Source organism: Lepidochelys kempii, chromosome 1 (genome assembly GCF_965140265.1).
Source record: "Lepidochelys kempii isolate rLepKem1 chromosome 1, rLepKem1.hap2, whole genome shotgun sequence".
NCBI lineage: Eukaryota > Metazoa > Chordata > Testudines > Cheloniidae > Lepidochelys > Lepidochelys kempii.
Genome location: NC_133256.1, coordinates 266,639,380 through 266,664,881, shown reverse-complemented (window position 1 = coordinate 266,664,881; position 25,502 = coordinate 266,639,380). Strand labels below are relative to the sequence as shown.

The 25,502-nt window shown below is 39.5% G+C and overlaps 1 long non-coding RNA gene across 5 annotated transcripts in view; it reads left to right on the top strand.

Annotated features, from left to right (window-relative positions):
- LOC140904999 (uncharacterized) overlaps positions 1-25,502 on the top strand; it is a 240,794-nt gene that overhangs the window by 199,645 nt on the left and 15,647 nt on the right. For 4 of the 5 annotated variants that reach the window (XR_012156703.1, XR_012156702.1, XR_012156699.1 and 1 more), the window contains one exon: positions 12,289-12,364. This is a non-coding gene — a long non-coding RNA (uncharacterized lncRNA). Of the gene's footprint in view, positions 1-11,984; positions 12,161-12,288; positions 12,365-25,502 lie in introns of all 5 variants that reach the window. The other variant, XR_012156700.1, reaches the window with a different exon arrangement.

Here is a 25,502-nt window from a genome sequence, read left to right as displayed (position 1 = left end):
TTTTGATGGGTGAGAAACTGAAAAGTCTCAGCAATGAAGACCCAGAGAGGTGCACCTGGAACTGAGCAAGCCTCTACACTGAGGATTTAAACTCTGAGAGGTTTGCAAATGAGACTGAGCTCTTTGCAAGTTTTTGTAAGCAAATCTTTAAGGATGACTTGGAAATGAAATCCCATTGTTTTCATTAGCTATGTTCACAAAAGGTCTTTATATGTGAGTTTCCCTAAGACAGAAACAGCCCTATGGATTTTTTGCTGTCTTGCTGTAATTGCCTAAATCCTTTTGAACATCAGAAAAGGGCCTGATTCAGTTTCAGATTTAGAATGAAGTTGAGGCTATTTCTTCATTTAATGACACTGGTTTCTGAATCACTCTCCTCATTTATATATAGTACTATAAATATACATGGTGACATCCAAATGTAGACTATAACAATGTCCCTACTCTGAAGAGGTTATCATCACTAAAATACATACATCACAGAGTTGTAGATTACCTACCCAAAATGTGATGACCAAATTCTGCTCTCACATATGTTCAACCTCACTGAAATCAATGTGTTTGCATGTGTTTAACATAGATCAGAATTTGGCCCAACGATTTGTATGCATTTTTTTTCTGTCATTGGATTAAAAAAGATTCCTCAGTTAAACATATCTATTTGTATGAAAATCTTACATAATATGGAAAAGAAAATAAGTATATATATTTTATTACAAATTTCGTTGAACTCTAAATCACATTTTAGCCTCCACCCCCCACAAACACTTTGAGAATCTGATTCTCTCTCAAAAAGATGCAACAATGCATTTATAGTACAGTACAATCCCAGCTACATGGATGCCAGTTATGTCCCCTGGGTTGCCTTGTCAATCCTTTGACTACTCTAATTCTGACTACACCTTCAGTGTCAGGACTGGAGGAGCCATCAAGCTTCATTATGTAGGAGGAGAGGAGATACGGAGCAGCTCAGAAGGGCTAAGCTCTACAAAAGCTGATTTTGTATTATACTTTGTCCTCTCCTTCAGGGAATGGGCTAGCAAGCACTGAAGTCTGAGTTTAGGGTTGTAGGACCCTGAATGCACTGTATATTATGTGGCCTGTTTGCATTCTCTGTTTTATTTGATAGTAAAATAACTATTAGGGCTTGTGTACCTGGGAACACTCAGGAAAGTTAATCAAAATTAACTAAAGATGAGATTTTAAAGTAGATTAGTTAAATTACATTAAACTCCTGTGTGAGAACTCTCATTCAGGATTAAAGTGGTCTGAACTTGTTTAGTTAAATTCACACTGTTAGTTAATTCGGATGAACTTTCCCTTGTCTCAGAGAGTCCTAGACAAGCCGTTAAATAACAGTGTGTCAGTTCTAAGGTATTTTCAATACATTTGGTGTAAACCAGCTAGAAATATGCCCAACATGTTTAAGTGAAAGTCATCTTAACAAAACCAATCCAACTTCTCAAAAAGTTATTTCTGATATTTTTGTGTGAATTTTTGAAAAGGTTACTGACAAGAAACCTGTTTTCTAAGTTTTTCATTCTAATTCCTGTTTTTCTTAATAATAGCAATCTTAGTTTTATTTAATTACAGTAAAATGTTTCACTTTCACATTTCATTTTTGTATTTTCTGAGGCAGAAAGAGAAGGGTCAGAAATATTCAAACACAAAGAACATATAATTTACATTTAAAATAATTACCTACAATATTCAGTTCTCTTTACAATAATATGTTTTTTAAACCCATAAAACTTGCAACATTTCTTGCAGATAATGGAAAGGAAATCCAGCATAATTCATCTTTTTATCCCTATGACTTCACAAAATCTTCCACACCATTAAACAAATCCTGCTGATTGTTATGATTTGATCAATACCTCATGTTGAAAAGGTATTTGTCTACAGATTTTTTTATATAGTGTATCTGGTGCTCTGTGAAGGGTTTCAGACCCCCAAACTTAATTTTGCTGCCAGATAAATCCTCTAAATAGTCTAGGGTGCTACCCTGAGACTCCAGAGACCCAGCTTCAATTCGTTATCCTGCCAGAGACTTAATATGTGACCTTGGGCAAGTTACTTATTCTATCTGTACCCCAGTTCCCAATCTGTAAAATGGGAGTAATAGTCCTGACCTTCCTCAAAGTGTGTTGATTAAAAGATTGGGAGGTGTTCAGGTACTATAGTAATGGGAGCCACTTTGGATGGAACTGACAACTAGCAAAGACAGGATGAGTTAAAAATGGGACAAGTGATTCAACAAATACAATCAATTTGTATTAATTTGTCTATACAGCTTGCAAGGGTTTTTTGGTGTTTTTTGTTTTAGTAAAGATAGGGAAAGAGAAGAAGTAATCAGTAATGGAGTGGACATCAGCTGTTGAACACTGAACAGGGTAGTTTGATACAGTGGAAGAGGGAGATCATTTCAGGTGCAGGGTGCAGTGTGGGGGATATTTCATTAGCAAATAATGAAGCTGAATGCAGGTTAAGTTGAAAAAGTGGAACTTTATTAAAGCCTGTGCATGCTCTGTCCTTGTGACTGAGTTGCTTCCAGCCTAATTCCCCACGCTCCCTGTTTTTCTGGTTATCCCCTCAATAACAGTCCCTCCAAGGAATATGGGCCCGTGACTCCAGTTCTACTGATCATAATGCAGGGGAGAAAGAGATAAAGTAAAAACAAGGCAAGAAGATTGGGCAAGGTGTAGAACAAGAGGTAAAGCAGAAGGGAATTGAGAGCAATGATGCAGACAGGCAAAGTAATGCGAGTTTGCAATTTAAATATGAGTAAAGAAAGATGTGTGGTTTTAGGAGACAATTTATATCTTGACTATCTACCAGTCTTCAGGGTCAGATTATCCAACATAGGGTAGTGTCTTGACAGAGTATTCTATGGTATTATACCTGTCAGGCATTTAATTGTATAGGATAGCATTTAACAGTATAGGATTTCAGAATATACCTTGACTATGAAATATCTATATTTTTGTCAGCTTTGCTTTTCTAATGTACAATAAGCATACGCATGGGAATAAAAGCGAATATAATGTGAATAGGAAATGAAATCTAGAGTAGTGTATGAAAATGATGCTAATGTAAAGTAAAATCCTTTGTGCAGTATGCTCACTATGGAACTGGGCCTTGCCCTACTGTCCATAGGCAGCCAAAATTCACTCCAAAGAGTATTCGTCTGCCTATGGACTACAGGAGTGGGTTCTGAAGTGGTACAGCTTTAGTGTACTGAGGATCCTTGGCTGAGCCTGCTGGAAAGAGCATGGGAAATGCATCACTTGGTGGGATGGAGCCTCCAGAAATAGAAGTAACTATACGTTTTTAACCATGACTCTGAGATTTTTGCCAGTTGCCCTGGAAGGGGTCAGAATATGGGGTGAATAGAAATATAATGTCACAACAGCCAGCCCACAAAGTTGGATATTTGGGCTAATTGTGTTTTTTTTTGCTCCCCCTCTTTTTTTTTTTCTGTGCAAAATACAGTTCATCAGTAAGGGTTTTATTTTTTTAAACCAATATGGAACAAAAGGGGATTCGTATCCAGGTCCCATGTTACAACAATAAACTTCTCCTTTCTCCATCCCTTACTCCCTCTAAATTGAAGGTCATTGGATAAATACTTCAGATTTTGGCCCAGAATTTTTAAAGGAAAATCTTGTTAAATCACAGGTGGCTAACTGAGACTCCAAATCCAGCAGTCTGATCCATGCAGAGAGATCTTGACAGTCTGTCTCCCACCCCCCCCAAAAAGTGAAGCATGTATTCCTGAATGTACAATACGCACATGGTTTGAAATTTTAAAAATGAAAATATTTTGGAATTATCTGAGTGCAGAAATATCTTAACAATGTATTTAAAACCAAAACATTTTCTTGTTCTGATAACTCAAATAGTTGAAAGGATATACTACCACACGAAAAATATCACCTACGGGCTGAACAAGCACAACAAATTTCATCCCAAAAAGTAATTTTTTTAAAGAAAATTGAAAGCCTTTGAAAATAGGAGTTTAGAGTAGACTGGCCATCTCGACCTTAACTATAGTATATAGTATCAATGAGGCAACACTGTAATAAAAAGGGAAGCACAGAGGATATTTGTTAGATTACTTTTACCACGGTTGACAGTAATACCATGATTGCTTTTCACAGGACTCTATGAGCAGAAAAGTAATGTTTATAACTTGACTTTTTATAACAGGGCTTCAAACTGAATTTTATCACAGATGTTGGGTAGGAAAATCATGTCATTGGCATTCCAGAAGTAAGAAAATTTTGCTTTTAGCTTGCATCTGTATTTAATTTCTTTGATAAGCCATACAATGGAAGGTGAGGCCATTTCTCCTTTATGGGGCACTGTTTCTGTACATCCCCCACTATAGGAATCTCAAGCTGTGCCTTGGGAGTCCCAGAACTATTGCATACAAATAACTCTTAGGGGGAATTAACATATCAGTTGAAGGATCTGAATGTTCTGACAGGTAATAAAAGATCCCTTCCCCTCACAGGTTATCAAAGAGCCATACTCCCTGTTTCCTCTCTTTCCTTCTATCAGCTGTAATTTGCAGAAACATGAATCTTCATTTTATATGATATTTCTAAATAATCTTTTGAAATACGTTCTTACAGAATTTAGTGCTGAGGGTAGATTAGTAATTTCGTGTTGGGTCAGTGGGTCATTCAAGATGGCTAACCTGGAGAAGAGATCTTGATACAAGGATATGCCATATGGTACGTCCTTATATGCCAGCCAACACACCTACTTGTTCCACCTGATTCAGCAAAGGCCATTCTACTCAGACCTGTTCAATTTGTGCCACGTTCATCTGCGGAGTTCTCTCAGAGAGGAAGAGGAGATTGCAGGTGAATTCTCTCGGAGCAGTCGGACTGCAGCATTGATGATGATTCTGCTCCACAGGTCTCAGTGCCAAGAATGATGATACCTAGGAATCTTTGATGCCTTTAAGTTTAGTCTTGAAGAATTAAAAAGCATTCCTTATTAGAGAGGTCTGAGGAAGAACTGCACCAAACACACTCATTTAAGGGCCAGGTGCATTAAACTTCTTGTGCCAACATACAAAAGAGGTAATTGATCCTGATGAACCACTCAGACTGGGGGAGGTCCTCAATTTTGGGGGGCTCAGATCCTCAGACATAAAGTTAGTGATTTCTTTCCCCTGACATTGGTAAAATATCTAATGCAGGGGTCTCAAACTCAAATGACCACGAGGGCCAAATGAGGACTAGTACATTGGCCCAAGGGCCGCACTACTGACCACCCTCCCGTCCCCGCTCCACCCCTTCCATGAGGCCCCGCCCCCGCCCCTCCTCTTCCCACCCCTTCCCTGAAATCTCCACCCTAACTCCGCCCCCTCCCTGCCCCCAGGGGGTGCAGGAACAGTGCAGGGTGCAGCAGGGGGCTCAGGGCACGGGGTTGGGGTGCAGGGTGCGTCAGGGGGATCAGGGTAAGGGGGCAGGGGGCAGGGTGTGGCAGGCAGCTCAGGGCGGGGGTTGGGGTGCAGGAGAGGTATGGGGTGCAGCAGGGGGCTCAGGACAGGGGGCTGGGGTGCAGGAGGTGTGCGGGGTGTGGCAGGGGGCTCAGGGCGGGAGGCAGGGTGCAGGGTGCGGCAGGCAGCTCAGGGCAGGGGGTTGGGGTCCTGGAGAGATGTGGGGTGCAGCAGGGGGCTCAGGGCAGGGGGCTGGGGTGCAGGAGGTGTGCGGGGTATGGCAGGGGACTCAGGGCAGGGGTGCGGGGTCCAGCAGGGGGCTCAGGGCAGGGGGTTGGGTGCAGGAGGGGTGTGGGGTGCAGCAGGGGGTTCGGCTGCAGGAGGGGCTCAGGGGGTCGGTCCAGCCCGGCACGCACCGGGGGCAGGGCAGGCTCCTTGGCCAATGGGAGGTTCGGGGGAGGTACCTGGAGGCAGCACACAGACCCCTGTGCCGCCCCCCTCCCCCCGGTCTCGGCCACTTCCCGGAGTGGTGCGGGGGCAGGGCAGGTAGGCAGGGAGGGAGCCTGCCCTACCCCCCAGTGCATGCTGGGCTGGAGCCGCTCTAAGTAAATGCTGGGGGGACTTGGGGGCCGTGGGGAGCTGGCGGGCCACAGACAATAACCCCGTGGGCCATGGGTTTGAGACCCCTGATCTAATGGTTTATTGTGACATATCTTGAGTGGTAAGGAAGTCTGCAAGAGAATTCTGATATTTTATTCCCTTTTGTGACACCTAGGAGGCTCCGAGGACAACTAGAAGCAGCACTGAGGCAAGGTTCAGGACAAATATGAACAAAATAACTTTTTCCTTTAGATAGAATACCCAAGCTACTGTGCAGATTTCTCTCAACAGGAGCTTGTCATTAAGAATGCATTTAGTAGGCTGAGACATATGGAAGCCATAATACATACAGTCCCCAATGCCAAATTGTGTGTGAAGCACTATTGGTCTTTTTTCATTCCCAAATGTTTCCTTCTGTGATTGAGAATTAAAGGGTCTGTAATGCCTCACAATATGTGACAATGGTGTATATCAATGTAGACTCTGTCTGCATTGTATCCTTTTATCTAAATGGTATTTCTAACAACTGATGACTTTGTGGAGGGCTGGGAACACAATATCTGGATCAGTAAAAATTTCAGAGAAATGTTCACCTTACTTACAATATTTCAGTAGTTTAGAATGCATTACGGTAATCTCACATACTTCGGTATTCCCAGAGACAAAAACTATGGTAAAATGGAGTTAAGATTGGGAATATGTATTAGTGATTTAAGGGTAAAAGACATTATAGGGGTGTTGTAGTGATCCTGGACCCAAGTGTTTTAAACCCAGGAAATTCAGTAAAGGCTACAGTTAAAAGGAATCCACAAAGCTTAAAATATGGAGATGCAGTTAAATCCAAACAACATTAACCTTGCCCTGTTGTGGTGCTGTAAAATAACCATATGATTAAGATGAAGGCACTTTTGTATTTGTGGTCCTGGAACAGATAAAAACTGATTTTTAAATATGTCAGATTTTTTCCCTCATGGCATTACGGGGCACGGTGTTTCTTGACTGCAAGCTACTATATTAATTAAAGAGGATCACGTTAAGGCTTCCAAAATCACATCATATTGACAGATCCTGACCTTGGTAAATATTTTTGTAGTTGGTCTAAGCAGACTGCTCAAAAGGAGATATTACAAATATGGAACTTCAGCCTGTCATGAGCTAAGAACCTTACTGTTGACATAGGGTATGGCCTCTGCTGCCTTGAACAACAATCTTTGCTCCTTCATTTTTAAAGAAGAGTCATGTGGTCAAGTAGCAGGTGACTGGAAGGAGTTTTATTTACAGCTCTCTCACTGGCTTATTGTGTGGCTCTGAACAAGTTACTCAACCTCTGCCTGCCTGCCTGTTTACACTCTTTAAAGTGATATAATATGTGACTATTTCACAGTGATTTTGTGAGATTTAAATATTTGTGAAGGATTTTAGGACCCTCTGATATATATTTAAATAAAGGTATTTTAGGTATTATTCCTCAGATGTGGAAAATGAACTATGCAGACAGCAATAGTGTATAAAGCTGGCCACAACTTCAAATTTCCAGTTCAGGGAAATTTTTAAATTTGTTTTCAGTCCAGTTTGGACCAAAACCAAATATTTTCAAAATTTCCCATAAATAGAAATTTCCTAAAAAGGTTTATTGAGAAAATTTTTATTTTTGAAATTCAAAAATTTTGCTTCAGAATATTTTTTCCATGGGAATCGTCATAAATATAAAGGGAAGAGTAACCACCTTTCTGTATACAGAACTATAAAATCCCTCCTGGCCAGAGGCAAAACTCTTTCATCTGTAAAGGGTTAAGAAGCTAAGATAACCTCACTGGCACCTGACCAAAATGACCAATGAGGAGACAAGATACTTTCAAAGCTGGAGGGTGGGGGGAAACAAAGGGTCTGTCTGTCTGGGTGATGCTTTTGCCGGGAACAGATCAGGAATGCAGCCTTACCACTCCTGTAAAGTTAGTACATAATCTAGCTAGAAATGCGTTAGATTTCCTTTTGTTTAAATGGCTGGTAAATAAGTTGTGCTGAATAGAATGTATATTCCTGTTTTTGTGTCTTTTTGTAACTTAAGGTTTTGCCTAGAGGGATTCTCTGTTTTGAATCTGATTACCCTGTAAGGTATTTACCATCCTGATTTAACAGAGGTGATTCTTTTACTTTTTCTTTAATTAGTATTCTTCTTTTAAGATCCTGATTGTTTTTTCATTGTTCTTAAGATCCAAGGGTTTGGGTTTGTGTTCACCTATGAAAATTGGTGAGGATTTTTATCAAGCTTTCCCCAAGAAAGGGGGTGTAGGGGTTGGGGGGATATTTTGGGGGGAAGACGTCTCCAACTGGGCTCTTTCCCTGTTCTTTGTTTAACACGCTTGGTGGTGGCAGCAAAGGGTTCAAGGTCAAGGCAAAGTTTGTATCTTGAGGAAGTTTTTAACCTAAGCTGTTAAGAATAAGTTTAGGGGGTCTTTCATGCAGGTCTCCACATCTGTACCCTAGAGTTCAGAGTGGGGAAGGAACCTTGACAGGAATATTTGTCAGAATTGGCATATTATCTGAAATGTTTCCAATTAAACAAAAATAGCATTTTTTTTGCTGAAAAATGTTTCAGCTAAAAATTTCAAACCAGCTGTAGCGTGTATTTGACATCAGCACAGATGTGCAATGTAAACTACTGCCTTCCGCAAACTGATCAATCAGTTTGGTCAGTTATCAAAGGAACTGGAACCCAGGTGAGAGGAAAGATTCAGCATTGTTTCTGAAATTAAATAGTGGGACTTCATAGACCTTACTGAGTGAGAATTAACACTTCCTCTTTTGAAGAACTGATGCCAGCTCACGATAGGAGTCAGTGTGGAGTCAGCCAGGAAGGGAGGATTGGGATGCTAGAGAAAGTAGAGGTGGTAATTTATTTTTGGTGCTGTAAATAAAAATCCCCCCCTCCAACTAATCAAATACAGAATGGCCACAGAGGCAATAGCAGTTATAAAATGTTTTTGGAGAGTAAAAATAGCACAATGCACCATTGGAGGAAATGAAACGAATCTTGAGTAATAATATGCTGCAGTTGCCCTTACACTTAGTTCATATTTGTATGACATAGTTTATTCTCATTTTATAGTTTTTGATATATGTATTCAGAAGGCCATTGCAGTATTAGCTGTGAATTCATCTTGACCAAGGGTATTCCTTCTCTTTCTGCCAGTGTTTTGTGGCCTCAATGTCTATACAATCTGGTCTCCTAGAATCATAGACTTTAAGGCCAGAAGGGACCAGTGTGATCATCTCCTCTGACGTCCTGCACATTGCAGGCTGCAGAACTTCCCCCAGTCACTCCTGCCATAGACTCATAACCTCTGGCTGTGTTAATGCCCTCTTCAAATCATGATTTAAAGACTTCAAGTTACAGCAAATCCACCGTTTATTCTAGTTTAAACCATTAAGAGAGCTGTGCCTCATACAGCAGCCTCTGAGGATATTTGCCACTAGCACTTGCGGATGGGCCACATGCCATTGTAGGCAATCTCATCATACCATCCCCTCCATAAATGTATCAAGCTCTGACTGCTTTGCCCTGACTGCTCCCCTTGGAAGGCTGTTCCAGAACGTCACTCCTCTGATGGTTTGAAACTTTCATATAATTTCAAGCCTAAACTTGCTGATGGCCAGTTTATATAATTTGTTCTTGTGCCAAAAGTGGCCCTTAACTTAAATAACTCCTCCTCCTCCTCCCTGCTATTTATCCTTCTGGTGTATCGGCCTTCATTTTGTTATTTTGCTAAATAAGCCAAGTTCCTTGAATCTCCTCTTGTTCAAACTGTCCCCCCCCCAAAAGTGGCTCTTTTGATTACTTGAATGGTAATACAACACCTAGAACTTCTACACAATACTCTTTCACAATGGGATATGTCAGGCTCCCACTGTCTTAGGGTATGTCTACACTGCAATCATAGGGTATGATTGCAGCTTGGGGAAACCTACTTGAGCTCGCTTTAATTAGCGAGCTCAAGTACCAGAGCAATGAAGCTGTGGCAGCTCAGGTTTCAACATGGGCTAGCCCTGTGAGTGATTACCCAGAGTTCAGAGTGGTCTTGTACAGCCTGTGCTGAACCCCCACTACTGCAGCTTCACTGCTCCAGGACCCAAGCTAGCTAGATCAAAGCTTGCTTGGGTATGTCTGCCTGAGTTGCAATCACAACAAGTGATTACCATGTAGACATGCACTTGGAATGACTGTAAAATTCTGAGCAGGTATGTGCTGTACTCAAGCAGCAGAAAGCTCTTCACTCTTATGTTTTCTCTTCTTTGAATGGCTATACCAGGGATTCTCAAACTTCATTGCAGCGCAACCCTCTTCTGACAACAAATATTACTACACGACCACTGGTGTGGGGGCTGAAGCCCGAGGTTGTGGGGCTCAGGCTTTGGCCCTGGGCCCAGCAAGTCTAATGCCTGCCCTGGCTACCCCATTAAAATGGGGTCTCGACCCACGTTGTGGTCCGACCCACAGTTTGAGAACAGCTGGACTATTCTAATGGTTGATATCTATTGCTATTTTCATGTTTTTAGTGTAAGGAAGTTGGAGCCTGTCTCCTTGTTTGTTATGTATAAGTTCAGTTTACTTAGAATAAACATTTTCACAGAATCAGATCAGAGGTATAAAAATGTAATACTTCACAGTTCTGTTATTTCCTCTTACTGTCTTCACTAAGAGCCTGTTTACGCTTACCATGCTGCAGCACTTAGTGAAGGCGCTAGTTGCTACTCGAGGGGCGGTAGCCATTTCAACAGGAGAAGCCCACCTGTTGCCATAGCACTGTCTATACCAGGGGTGAGGTCATTATAGCTCGGGGGTGGCAGTGTAGACCAAGCCTCAGAGTTGCTGGTTTCGCTTTTATTCCATAGTTCTCTCCTTTTTGGATGAATGCTATAAAGGTCACTCTTTTATCAAAAGACTTTCAAAGAATCCACTATTTTAACTTACAAAATCACAGTGCTTGAAGTTCCTCATAATCAGAGCTCCATTTTTCTTGTGTAGCATATTATTGGACCTACCATTTGTCATAGTCTCAAAACAATATACACTTTTAATAGACCAATTTTTTTTCCCTAAGAAATCATTCACAGATTTTCACATTAGTCATATAATGAATTTCCTTTTTGGAGATAAATGTGAATAGGATCAGCTGAACATGTGAGAGGTGCTTAGTTGTCTAAATCTAATGTAGTTTATGTGTATATTAAACTAATCTATGTAATGGTTTCCTAAAGAAGAAAAACATTTTGTATGTGGACCACTGTGTATTATGTCCACATGGTCTAACTAATTTTGTCTTCCCCTCTCTAAGTTATTGCTTCTTGTGAGGGTGTCTTAATAGTCTCAGTGTAACCTGTTTAACTTTGCCCCATTAAGTGACTAATATATGGCAAATCCTTTCTAATACAGCAATTCTATATTCTGTATTGTCCAAAGGTGGGATTAGTGCTATTGTGTATCATAGAGTCAAAATCTGTACAACTGTTTTCAATATACCTGATTTTGATAGTCTCCTACTTCCATCACTTTCAGGACTTGGGAAGCTCCCTTCTGCAAAGATTTTTTCGTTTGAGGATACTGGGACAATGTGTTTCAGTAATGAGAATTTAAAATTGTGATGTTTTATCACTTTTGAAAAATTGTTCTGGGTTTTTTTTATCCACTCATAACTCAAAAACAACTTCATATAAAAACGGCAAACTTGGTTTATAATCTAATCCTTGTTAGTGTTTGTTTGCATTGTCCTAGGTCTGTTGGGCCAAATTTATCTTGGTGTAACTCCACTGAAGGTGATGGAATGATATCAGAAATGAATTTGGATCACTCCAGTATTATTTGAGACTTTTGTTTTCTTTCTGTCTGTTTTCAACTATTATTAACGTTTATGTATTTATTTTGTTTTAGATTTTTGACTTGAAAGGGAAACAGAGCTAGCAGATTATTTCAGCCACTACAAAAGATGTCTCTGCATCCCTGCTCCGACTGTGCTTTCTTATTTGCAGTCTTTGGCATCAGTGCATTACCAAAGCACAACAGTCAGCTTGGTTCAAATTTCCTTTGAGTGGAAGCATGAGTGACAGGTCATCATCTATTCATTTACAGAAAATGTTCATAATCTAGTTAGGTTTAAAGTGCAATTCAGCTCTAAAATGTGATGGGGACAAAAGCACTATCTTGCCTAGAAAATGTATTCCTTTTGTCCCTTCAGATCATCACTACCAGCAGCCCTTTCTCGCATATGGCTTGAATCCCATGGTTACAAGGATCTGCCTGATATCCTCCCAGTAAGTAGCAAATATAACTCCTTAACTAATATAGATTGGAAGACATGGGTTATATCATCGTAAGTGATTCAGATATCAACAGAGGAGAATTAAGTTCCAGGTGACAATGGGTAATGGTCTCTATTCCACAGAGCAGAGACGTAGGGGCAGAATTAAGGATTGTATTAGAATCTTATCCATACATTTCCTTTGTGGTTTAAAGGAGTTTTAAAAGTAAACTTTATGATGTTGATTAAAGTACACTCAGTTCTTAAGTGTAACTCTGTCTTAGCTATGATTTTTTGCCAGTGAATAGAGTGAATGGCTTTGAGGTAAAGTCTGTGACAGTTTGGAGAATCTGTCAGTGTCAACTTTTGAATTCATTCATGTTTTTTGAAATCTCGATTGGCCATTTATTAGCAGGGTCCTGGCACGTAGTGAACAGCCCATGTCTGGAAAGGTGTGACAGAGCCATTAGGGAGTCATTAGCAGTGACTGGCTCTCACCAGCTTGAAAAATGGGGTTTCTGCCTTTGAATGGGCTATTTCTTCACAAAAACTTGTTTAGGGAGGAAGAGAATGGGTATGTGTGTGCTGGAATCCCTTCCCCTTGGCCCAAGCATGTGGCTGGAAGAGCTGTACTGTTTCTCTGGTTTCAGAGTAGCAGCCGTGTTAGTCTGTATTCGCAAAAAGAAAAGGAGTACTTGTGGCACCTTAGAGACTAACCAATTTATTTGAGCATAAGCTGTCGTGAGCTACAGCTCACTTCATCGGATGCATTCCAAATAGTTGGTCTTCAGTGCTCTGCCTCATAATGCACCAAGACTTGCACATTTTTCATATGACTAAACATGCACGTGCTCTAATAGATTCCAAATGCATCCAATGAAGTGAGCTGTAGCTCACGAAAGCTTATGCTCAAATAAATTGGTTAGTCTCTAAGGTGCCACAAGTACTCCTTTTCTTTTTACTGTTTCTCTGGCTGACTTCCATACAAGGTGCTTTTAAAAAGAGACAAGCCTTCTGAGTAAGGGGCCTTTCCACTGCCAGAAGTAGAAGATTGAACAGGAGAAGTGGGGGCAAGATGGACCTGGCCCCTGAAGGACATTGAACAAAACCCAGAAGGCTCTCAGGAGTGGCAAGGACACTGGAGGGAGGGATTTGCATTGAGATGTTTGTTGATTTTCCATAGATCTGTACTTCTCTTGTGCTCTCTAAAGTGTGTGGGTGTTTAAGAAGTTCCTTTGCAAAGCCTGTGTGTTGTTTGCTTCAACTGCCATGTGGTGCTTGAAGAGTTAAACAGTAAACCAGAGTGCCCATGAGGAGTGGAGCTCTGGAAAGGGTGTGCATACGCAACTGCGGCCTTGAGAGGTCTGAAGAACTGGTTCCAGGGTGTAAGTGGTTAGACCAGGGGTCCCACTGCAAACAGGGGTTTCAGAAGCAGGGTTTGCACCTGGGGAGTGTACCTGAGTGACCAGGAGCAAGGATCAGTCACTTCCTAGATCAAGAGAACGTAGCAGCTCGTGAAATCCAATGGTTTGGTTCCAGTGGAGCAGTCTGGTGACCCTGCACAACAGGCGACTCAGCCAGGCTGTAACAGAGTCATTGTGAGGGTGGTGCAGCAGAAAGCACCACTCTTGCAAAATAGCATACAAAGATGTTGTGGGGGTAGGCATACGGTGAAACTAAGGGGAGATAAATACACAACAAACTTATTTTGTACAAAATTTCTTTCATTATTAGTGACAGACTGCATGCTATGAAGTGATGTGCTAGAAAAAGAACAGTTACTTCAATTGTAAAGATGTCATTGTTTGTAGCATTTATGCTCATAAGAGGAAACACATTCAGGTTCTCATCAGGAAACACATCTGTGACTTAGTCACAGCAAACACGCTTGGTCTCTGCACATCTTGTAATTCCATCAGCTGCACTCCTTTCTCTTCCTCATTCCCCTTTCCTGTCTTCATGCTTCTGCACTTCTTAGGTGTTTGAAATAGTTGGTCTTCAGTGCTCTGCCTCATAATGCACCAAGACTTGCACATTTTTCATATGACTAAACATGCACGTGCTCTAATAGATAGCTTAAGTGACTGAAATTTTAAAAGCTCTTCAGACATGTTCAGTCTTTCCCCAGAATTGTATCTGAAATGCAAATAATTATAAACTTCTTGTCTAGGAGTCTTAAGTGTGATTTTTAGAAAGGAAATGTCCTTCTTGTATATGCTGGGGGCCCTTCACCAGCTCTCAGCTTCCATCAGCTGGAAAGTGTGAAATGACAGCAATTTTCTGTAGTGTTGGTGATTGAGCTGCCTGTATCATAAGGGGGTGATACTGAAGGTCATGTCATTGGTAATTCTAAAACAGATTTCTCAGGCCATATGATTGGCCCTGATGGAAAGGATACAGAGCCCCTCATCTGTCCACCACAGAACATCTGTGCACATGCTTGCACACAGCCCATTATCTTTTGCAGCTACAGAAATTTCAAATAATGGAGAAGTGTCTGTTTCATGACTTGGTTGGGATTAATATCTGTTCTCTAAAAACAGTAGATCAGAGTTGCAAGAAGCTGGTACTCTTAGAAACTAGCAATTCCAGGTGACCGTTAATGTTTAAGAGAAAATTAAACAGAAATATTTTCCGTAGCGTGTGTGTCACAGTAAATGATAAATAGAAAATCTTTGGAAAAAATTCTGTCTCATTCATGGGGGGCACAAGATCTCAATTATTATAGGCAAGGAGGAAGGGGTATTGTAGGACAATGTGTTTTTGTTGTTGTTGTTGTTATGTGCTTCTGACCAGGACCTGAACCTGACGGGGAAGGTCTTTAGCTGGTGTAAATTGTCATAGCTCTCTTGAAGTCAGTGGAGCTCCTGAAGCAAAGACAATTTACACCAGCTGAGAATTTACATATACCTTCATTTGTTGTCCTTTCTGTCCCTATTGTTATATCTGAGGAGAGAGAGGCAGCAAGAAAGCAATGTAATTAAAAGCAAAACAAACTTGACACCATTGCTGGGTTTCTCAGAGCCTGATCCAAAGCCCTTTGAAGTCAACAGAAAGACTCCAATTGACTACTTTGGGTCAGGCATTCTGTCTTTGCTTTGTCAGTCTGTGTTTTCAGGCCTGCTCTACACTTAAAAGTTTTGCTACTATAAATATCTCAGCTAAGGGTATGATTTTTTTTAACCATAATAATAATAATAGAACTGGTAAAAGCACTGTACAGATGCAGTTATGTCAGTATAAAGGTGCCTTACACTGGCATAGTTTATTTCTTCTTCCATATAGGAATAGGTGTACTATTATAAAATATCTGGTTTCAGAGTAACAGCCATGTTAGTCTGTATTCGCAAAAAGAAAAGGAGTACTTGTGGCATCTCGGATGAAGTGAGCTGTAGCTCACGAAAGCTCATGCTCAAATAAATTGGTTAGTCTCTAAGGTGCCACAAGTACTCCTTTTCTTATTATAAAATATCTGTATACTGACATAACTGTGTCCACATGGGAAGTTGTACCACTTTAACTATACTGGTGTAATTTTCTTGCCTTAGACTACTAAAAGCAGGGACTGTCTCCTTCTTTATATGTACTATAGCACCAAGCACATTTTTTTGGCATTTATCGGATAATAAAGATTATACAGAAGAGAATCAGGCTTCATTTAATCTTATATGAAGGAAACTGATTTTTCTGTGATCAGGATGATGTGTCATGGAACTGATAGATTTTGAAACTGTGGCCTTCTATTAACCAGCTGGGTTCTTAACAGGGATTTTCACTCTATATATGAAAATTATTTTTGAATAGTAAATTGTAATAAAACTGCAGCCATTGTGCTATAAAAAGTAACACTTGTTATCTTTTGGATCTGGAAATTCTTGAGACATTTACTAGAAGCTTATTTCAGCAAATGTTCTCCCATCTTGGATTTTAAGTCAAATTCATTAAAGTTTGTGTTTTATTTATGAATAAATATGGACTAGTGAGATTGAAAATGGAAAGGTAGCAACATGTTGAGGAAATACATAAAACTCAGGCATCGGACTTGTTAAAGTCAGAATGATCTGTGCAAAAACTACCACATTCAAAAAAAAAAAATCTTTTGGGTGCAAAGAATCTTTCTTCATTATCTGTAGAAGCATGTGATGTTCACATACGGCACTCATGGTGTATAATCATGTTTTGATTATCTCTTTCACATTTCCATTTCTTCATTACTTGGTGAGATTTGTTTATTTACTCATTTATCATTGTGTAGTTCTCTCTGTTCTTTCTTCACGTTAGTCATTATTTCATTAATCTTCTGATCCTGAATGAAAAATTTGGTGGTTTGAGAGAGAAGGTAGAAAAAAACAGGTTCAATTTGGGGAGATACCCTGATGATCAAGGAGAGATGGGATCTGTGAACCGTGGAAGATAAGAACTTGGAAAACTATGGAATTCATGACCTTGCTCTATATAGAATGAACAAAGTATCATTAGACATGTCTGCTTTCCAATCATAAACTAAAAGTACATTTTAGAAAAATCATTATTTGATAAGTAAAAGAAAAATGAGTTTAAAAGATAAAAAATTCTATTCACTATGAAAGAGTAAAAATAGTCAAAGTCATAGAAGTCCTATATTAACATTATGTGCAATATCAAAAAATAGTTGATATATCGCACGTTTGTGATATTACAGCAGTCAACATGAACACCTAATCACTTTTCGTTTAAATGTAGATATTAGATAAAATAATGTTTTCTGGTACTTTAAAATACAAGAGTATGTGTGCTGTAATTCAGAAGACTTTGTCAACAAAATAAAAAGAGTTCTTTTGCAAAAGGTCTCATATTTCAACACACATTATTTGTTTACACTGTCGATCAAATATTCAGCATTAAAATGCATCATAATCCTAATACTGCTGCTCATTATATGACAGAAGTATGCCAGTGAAAATTTAAAAAAAAAAAAAAAAAAAGACAAGATTTCCTTACTTCTAAGTTGGATGGGAGCAGCTGTTTGGATAATTCCACAGAGGGACAACAATGACCAACTGACTTGCACATTTTAAAGAAAAAATGATATCTAATCCTTTGAGGATGCCATATGTTCTGTGCTTTGAGGCAAGCTGCCTACAGTACATAGCAATTAGACAGACTGGAGACTGTGCTAAAATTTTATCCAAAATGCCAGTAGAGAAGAATTTCTCCTAATAGAATTTAATCACTAATAGAGAGACATACCTACATTTCAGATATTTATTGCAAAATAAATTGGTTAAAATGCAAATTCTTTCAATCCGCTTTCCCTCAGAGTGTCGGGTATGAACTAAACAGGTTTGTTTGTTTGCTTGCTTGCTTGCTTGGTTATTTGTTTTTCTGTTTATTTGTTTAAGTTATGGTTAGAATTACTGCTGCCCTTTTGTTTTAGAAAATTTGTGAATTATTAACCTTGTCTGGAATGTATTGTGACTCTTAGCTTTAGACATCATTTTTCATTTGCGTGTGAATTAGGTATGAAGTGTATTAGTTGTTCCAAAGTAGCCAGTATAAATATTCATCAGGGATGGGGGTGGAATTTACAATTGACAGCTAGAGCTAGACAGCAGATCTGTAGTTTTGTATTAAACTTCTACACATTCATGTAATATTTGTTGCCTCAGTTTAATGCTTAAATGCTTTGCTGAATTGGGACATATATGAAAAATTTATACTGATATTTTGGGGATACACTGTCCATAAAAGTTTGGCTAATTAACCTGAGAGATGTATCACTAAAGAAATATTGGGAGTCATTAGAGAGGACAAAGGCCTATTAGTCCAACCTGGCACACGGAGATGTCCTGGGCCTTGAAATAGAGTCTCTAAAGACCTGTCAGGACACAGAACCCTGAGCTAATGAGCTGAGACAACTGAGAGTTGCCCTTTAAATTCTGAGTCAAGAATGGACTTATTCTGCTTTGCAGTATGTAATACTGCCATGTTTAATAGGCCTTAGTCCAGCAAAGCACTTAATAAGCACAAGCTCATGTCCAAAGTCAGTGGAAACTACTCATGTTCTTAGTTGCATAAACACGGGGATGCCCACATCACCAAAGAGGTGATAGGCTTGTTTACAATGATATGAACATGTCAATGTATATTTGTTCTTTTCTATACATCATATAACCAGTTTCAGGTCTGGTACCGCAGCCTGATCTTGAAAGATTTATATCTAAAATTAACTACAATTCATACGCCAGGATGCTTAAAGAAGGCCATTAGTACTATAGTACAAGTAGCCAATATAAAACATGTATTAATATTTGAATAGGCCTTGCAGTAATTCTGAGGCCTGTAGGACGTGGTAGTTAGCATAAGGCATAAGTAGTTAGCAGGATTGCTTGACCAAGTGTTATAAGATTTAGCCATATGTATTTTGTGATACACAAGTAAACTGCAAAAGAACAGTTTATATGTGAAATAATGGAGGTTTAGGCTTTTTCATATTTTAACCATGAAGCAAAACTTTATTCATGTATCGAAAACATTTGGAAACGTGGTGACACAAATAGCTTATGATAACAGCAGGAACCCTAATTTTGGCCTTACAGAATAACAAACATGAGCAAAGGGCTGAGACCACATATCAAATATCGTCCCAGATACGAAGGGAAAGATAAACAATAAGGTTATAAAAGATGGTCAGACCATCCCCTAGTTGGAGACATCGGGATGACAGAATGGTGAAAATTGGATCATCAAGCTCTCTTATAGTGCTTCCTCCACTTTTTCTATCTTTACTTTAATGTCTCCATAGAATAGTGAGTGTACACAATTCAGTGAGGGTTACTTTGCTGTTGGTTGCTTTGCTATATTTATTTCTGTATCTATATTTCTATTTATTTTTCTGTGATTGCAATTATACTTGTTTATATGGAACTAAATAAAGTCCCCATATCTCTGTGTATGTGACTCACCAATCTCATTATACACATAGTGAATTTACATAATGAGTAAAGAACCTCTGGTGAATGGTTTGTGCAGTTTCCACCCAAATTAATCAAAAGGCTACAGAAGAAAGAAAATATTTTCTAGTAGGATTTGTTGTCTGTTTTTCTTTTAGTTTTCTGTCTGTTTTTCTTTAAGGCATATGTTTAAAGCTGCTCATTAGTTTGGTATGTTAGAAGAAGTCCAAGTGAAGATGGCTTACGAAGCATAGTGCAGGTGGACAAAGGTTCATAATAAATGCAATTTAGTACATGGATCTGCAGTTAAACACTTCATACTGCATGTGGTGTACATGTATTTCATATATATAGTAATATAAATTGCACACTCAGAGATATAATACTAGATATATATGCATAGCATCTGTAATAAATATATATGTATATATAAAATAGCGTGTGTGCGTGCACAGGTTATATAGTATATAGTTTTCTAGATGATCCCATTCTAGCCAGTCAAATGTTTACTTAATGTAAAAGGCAGGACCTTAACTTATATATTAGAGTCTTGTACATTGTCTTCTTCCTGTTTCTCATATGCAGCTGTACTTGCAGTTTCTTGCTAAGCCACAACATGCTAGTACCTTTGCGATATGATTCACTCCAGGAGCTATATCACTGGCTTCTGTTGGTCATGAAAGGAATCACACTTTAGGGCTACTGATAGCCAATTAAGGTCAATCAGGGAATCCATCCTTCCCTTGAAATGCTTTCGGTATTTATAGAGAAGACTCAAGGATGCATCCAGTCCTCAAAGTGCTGGTATTCATGTTGCCTACTTTGAAGAGCCATGGCAATTAAAGGAAGAGGATCTTGGGGACATCAGGTCTGAGGGCACCTTCTGTCATGGCTCAGTAGGAAAACGCTGAGGATCTCTCTGCTTTTAAATAGAAATACAATTTTGGAAGGAGATGAAAAAGAAATACTGACAGAAAGGAGAGAAGAAATTGCTTATGGGAATTGCTTATTCCTTGTCTTTTCCTAGATTTAAAAAAAAATAAAAATTAAGTGAACATTTGCCATTTGGATTGAAAAAGTGACAGCTCATGGTTAATGCCCTTCGCTTTCCACTTGAGGTGTTATTTACCTCTACCAGTCACTTTCAACCACTTTGAAAATTGTGTGTCTGCATGTTTTCCTCCAGATCACATGCACACACAGCCAACTGTTTGTTTGGTAGTAAAATGGGCTGGTTTCAGGTGTCATAATATCTTTTTGATCACACTTGAGGGGTCTTTCTCACCAAAATGAAATTTGTCTCAAATAACTGCCTAGATACCTTACAAGCACTGTGCTTTTAGAAAATAAACCAGTATAGCCTGACTTACCAAATAGGTGCTTCCCAGTTTATCAAGTGATAGTCATAGCCAGACTTGGCTCATACAGAAATGAGAGGATGGCCCCTTTCATAGTAAATTTTAGACACACAAGGAGAAAGAGGTAATTAAGAAATTACTAATAATAGTAACAAGGAACAACAATCAAATGGGCACATGCCAAACCACACTGTGTTTCAGTTACAGTAGTAGGAGCTACAGGTTCTGTAGACTCTGAGGTTTTGTCTCTAGGTCAGTAAGATACAGTGGGCTGTTATGGTAACAAAATTGCTATAAGCATTCAACAAAGAGAAGAAAATTACAGTATTCTAGATGCACATATCTTATTTGTAGAAGAAACGTGTCATATTATATTATTTAAAAAGTAAATTGATTAAAAGTATGCATATGCAAGAGGGAACAGAGTTAAGATAGTATTTGTAACTTTCACTTTGGCATTTCTGGATCTCACATGCTGAATTGTGCAACGTTAACATTCGCAACACATGATTTTGAGTAACATGGCACACATTAGTTTTAAGTAATTATTTATTATTTTTGTTCCCACTTCATAGATCCCCCAGCTAATAGTTTGTAAATACTAATTGACATAATTTATTCCCTAATGGTTTTATACATACTTTTGGGACTAAAGCATGCTTAGACTTGATAAAATGTCAATAGGAAACTCAGTTCAAAAAGCTCATTAATAAATACCTAGCAGTTTAGTGTTAATGCTCCCACTGTGCCCTTACCTCACTCTATGTTGCTTAGGTATGTCAGGGAGTTGAGAACAGATATCTTATATGCTGCAGAATGTCTAGAAAGTGAACTTGATTGAAGATGCAATTGCAGCCTTAACTCTGATTGTCCCTGCTTTTTCAAGTTTAAGTTGTAGGCTTAAAGATTTAGTTTTTTGTATTTACAATCAGTTTATGATATAGTTTTGTATAGAAAAATTATATCTTCCCTCCGTAGTAGTAACTTTCCATTTTAGTTCATTTCTTTCTGAAAAACACCAAATTTTGTCTTTACTGATATAAACAAGCAAAACATAACAATAGTGCAATGACCACCTGCTTCTTTTTGAAATTTTAAGTAGTCAAAATTAAGTTTTTCGCTTTGAGATCATGCCAAGCAGTGGCTCTGATCAAATAGAATCTGGTAATAAATTATGCAGTATTATGATTGTGTTCACAAGATAATTAGCCATGACTGAAATTAGATTTATACAAAAACAACAACAAATATGTAGAAAGCTTATTCAGGAGTTGAATTTGAAGGTTTTTTGCGTTTTGTTTTGTTTTTTACCAGTAATTGGATTTTTTTTATTGTCAGGGTTGGTTCCATGTGCTCATGTGTTGGATCTCTCGCTCTTTAAAATACGAAGTTTGAATTGCCATGCATTGCTCTTCTCCCATCCTATGACTGGCAGTCAGGACAGAGTTATAGCACCATCTGCTTAGAAACAAGGAAACAAAGGAATTGTGAAATATTGCCCCATCTATATAACCCCACTCAGTTTCCTCTTTTCCTCCAGTTCTTTTGCTGTCTCCTGCTTACAAGCATGGGGCTATCTACACAGTCCTGCTCTGTGTCCCTTCTTTCTTTTTTTTTCTTGCTCTCCCTCTCTTCCTCAGGAAATGACAGAAGATAGGAATGGAGAAAGAACAGACAAACAACTAGAGAAAGAAAAGAAGATGACTAAGAAGTCTGAAACTAGAGTAAGGGACTACATGGAAGAAAAGCGTGGAAGGCAGAACAACTAGCTCTGTTTGCAACTGAATGCTGGTAGAACATTCAGTCAGGGATCTTTAGCACCCAGCAGTTACCAAGAATCCAGGCCTCTCGGGAGGTCCAATACCAAAGGGCTGTACGTCAGCCCTCCTTGCTCCAGTGAGTGGGCTCTCCTACCTGGCTGGAGACCTACTACCTGGTCAGTATGTCCGCCTGCCTTGCTGCTCAACCCTCCTACAGCTTCCTATTACAGCAGTTAAATGTTGGTGGCTTATGTGAACCACTAGTATAGCTTCTAGTGCTCATTTTCCTCTGACAAGTGATGCTTCTGGGCCCTTTGATGGAAGCCCACCTCATACTCCCCCACCTCTCTGTCTCTCTCTCTCTCCCTCCTCTATATTTAGAAAGGAGGGGCAATATGCTTTACATACTGGGTATGCCAGAAAAAATTGTTCCTGGGGGATGGAGCCTCAAGATAATTTTACTTGCACCACAGATTGTGTCATTGCTGCATTAGAAAAGCTCACTTTATTTTGTTTCCTAACGCACGAGACTAAAGCTCTCCTTTACCTGTAACAAGGACCTGAGGTGCTGCCTTCCACCACAAGTTATTGAAGAAGGTCAGGCAGGACAGAGCAGTGGTTACTTTGGTGGCTCCTTGGTAGCCCTGTTTCCTTGTTTTTTATGAATTGATGACTCTGCAAGTTACCCCTGTCTCGGCACTTCCAGTGAGAGAGGACCTTCAGTCCCAAAGACCTGTGTTACACAATCAGCTCTGACTTTTGAAGTTGATTACCTGAAAGCTAAATAGAGCTGCTTCCTATAACAGAATGTTTTTCAGCTGAGGGGGCCTATTGTCTGGTTATCAGCAGGAAACCATTGCTTTTTGCACACGCGTTCTTTCATTTAGAACATGTGTCACCAGAAACATTGGCTGTTCTAGAATGATCCCTCCAGAATGTTTTGAGCTTTCTCTTTCCAGGATTTCATAAGGATTTTAAAGTCTGCATGCTCAATGTACTCTCCTCTTGCAGTTCTGCAGGTGAAAGACACATTGAAGATTGGCTCCCATCTTTATGTCAATAGGCGCTTTCACTAATTTCTGTTGCAGAGGCCTGCTTTTCATATAGTGATCCCACAATGGAGTCTGTCCTTGTTTTTTTTTTTTTAGGTTCATTTTGGACCTCTCTTTGAGCCCCTTAGAGAGAGCACTTTATAGCTGCTCTTCTTTAAATAATTGCCTTCCTCAGTGCAATTATCTCTGGTAGGACTGAGAAGCTGAGTTCTTGGTTTATTTCCCTTCTATCTTCAGTTTTTCTCTGAGAAGTTGACTTTTTGCTTGCCATCATAATTCAAGTTTAATTTTTTTTAGCCCTTATTCTGCCTAGTATTAGCCTTAATCCAGTATCCTTTTGGGATAAAAAGTTTCACCTTTTGAACATAAAATGTACTTTGAAACTTTATTTATGTCATGCTCAAGAGTTTAGGCAAGCAAAGCCGTTATTTGTCTGTTTCATGACCCTCGCCACTGACTAAAATCAAGAAAACCCTTCTGGTCTCATGCCATAGCCCTTCTTGTGGAAGATAAGGATGTTCACAGAAGATGGTCTGAAGCCTGAGTGGCTGCTGATGTACCAAACAAAAATCTAATTGATGACCCAACTGTGCAATTGCTGGCTTCGCTCCCCATGGAGCATATGGACAGCTCTAAATGGGGGTCTCTGTACCCGACATGGAAGAATCACATATTTACTCCATAGATGGAAAGTGAGGGAATCACAGAACTACGAATGTGACATGGTGCAAACTGTCAGACACATTTATGCTCATTCTGGATGTGTCTCAGACATTCACGTGGCTACCCTCTCTGCTCTTGTCTGGATAAGAGACCTTAAGATCCAACTGTAGTCACACCTGTGCTTTCACTAGTTTTCTATTGCCATACAATAGAAGTGGATGTAATACAGGTGAAACAGCAGTGAAGGCTCCCATTGCTAAATGGATATGCACTTGTATCCACACAGCTTGTGACCAGGCTGGAGGAGCCTACCTTGAGCTGGTGAAAGGCTGCTCTATTGATGGAGTTTGACTTCGTGGTCAATGATTACTAGGTTTTTCCATAAGGTAAGCCTATTTCCTCAAGTCATCCACTGACTGACCTGAATAATCTGCCATTGTTTGGGAAACGAATGATGTAAAACAGGGAAACATTACTCACCGGTAATTCTGTTAGTGGTAGTCTCCTCTCTGTCCATCCTGCATTCTGCCCACCTCAACTCCGATGTAAGGAGCTGCTTCTAGTGTGAGCTTTCTTTGCTCTCAGGCTTTCTCTCTGTATTCATCTTTGGAAGCTCACTGTCAGGAGGGAAATGGGGACTGACTGGGCACTTATACAGATTGGGGATGTGATTACACAATTCTTTTGCCTCCTTGTTTCCCGATGGATGGCGTCATAATGCTAACTGTCCTGACTCTGACCATGCAACACCACCTTTGGGATATCTCTCACTGCTATTGGTGTTAATCACCATTGCTAATTGTGTACCAGTAATATTTGTGTAACAACAATGTAAGGAATGAGATTGTGATTGGCCTTGTGTAGGGATGTTTGTGCCCTCTCCGTCTTTGAGCAGTTACACAAGGCAAGCCACAATCTACCTCCATATTTTTTTTTATATAATGGAGAGGAACTGAACACAGAGGCTCTTTAAGGTCTGATTGATTATTATACAAATGACAGATCTCATAGTTTCTAATGTTTCGAGCTCAACAAGGAGAGAGCCTCATTTAACTTCTGTGGGCTACTTTGACTAGGGACCTAAATAGTAGCTTAGAGATGTGATGCTACTTCCATTACCAACATATCAGGGATCTGTCTTTCTTCCCTTCATTATTGCCTCTTGCATTATCATTTAAGTAGTCTCTCCAGATGGGGGAAAATCAGTTAATCCTTCCCCAGGTTCCCTTGTCTTTTATAGAGGAAGCAGGCCTGTGGATTTCATTTTGCACCCATACTCTACAATCTGTCTCTGTATAACTTGATTTCCCAAAGATGGTTAAGATGGATAATTTAGCTCCGCTCTCCTGCAAAGTGTAGGGACACTTCCTCTCCTACAATAGAGGA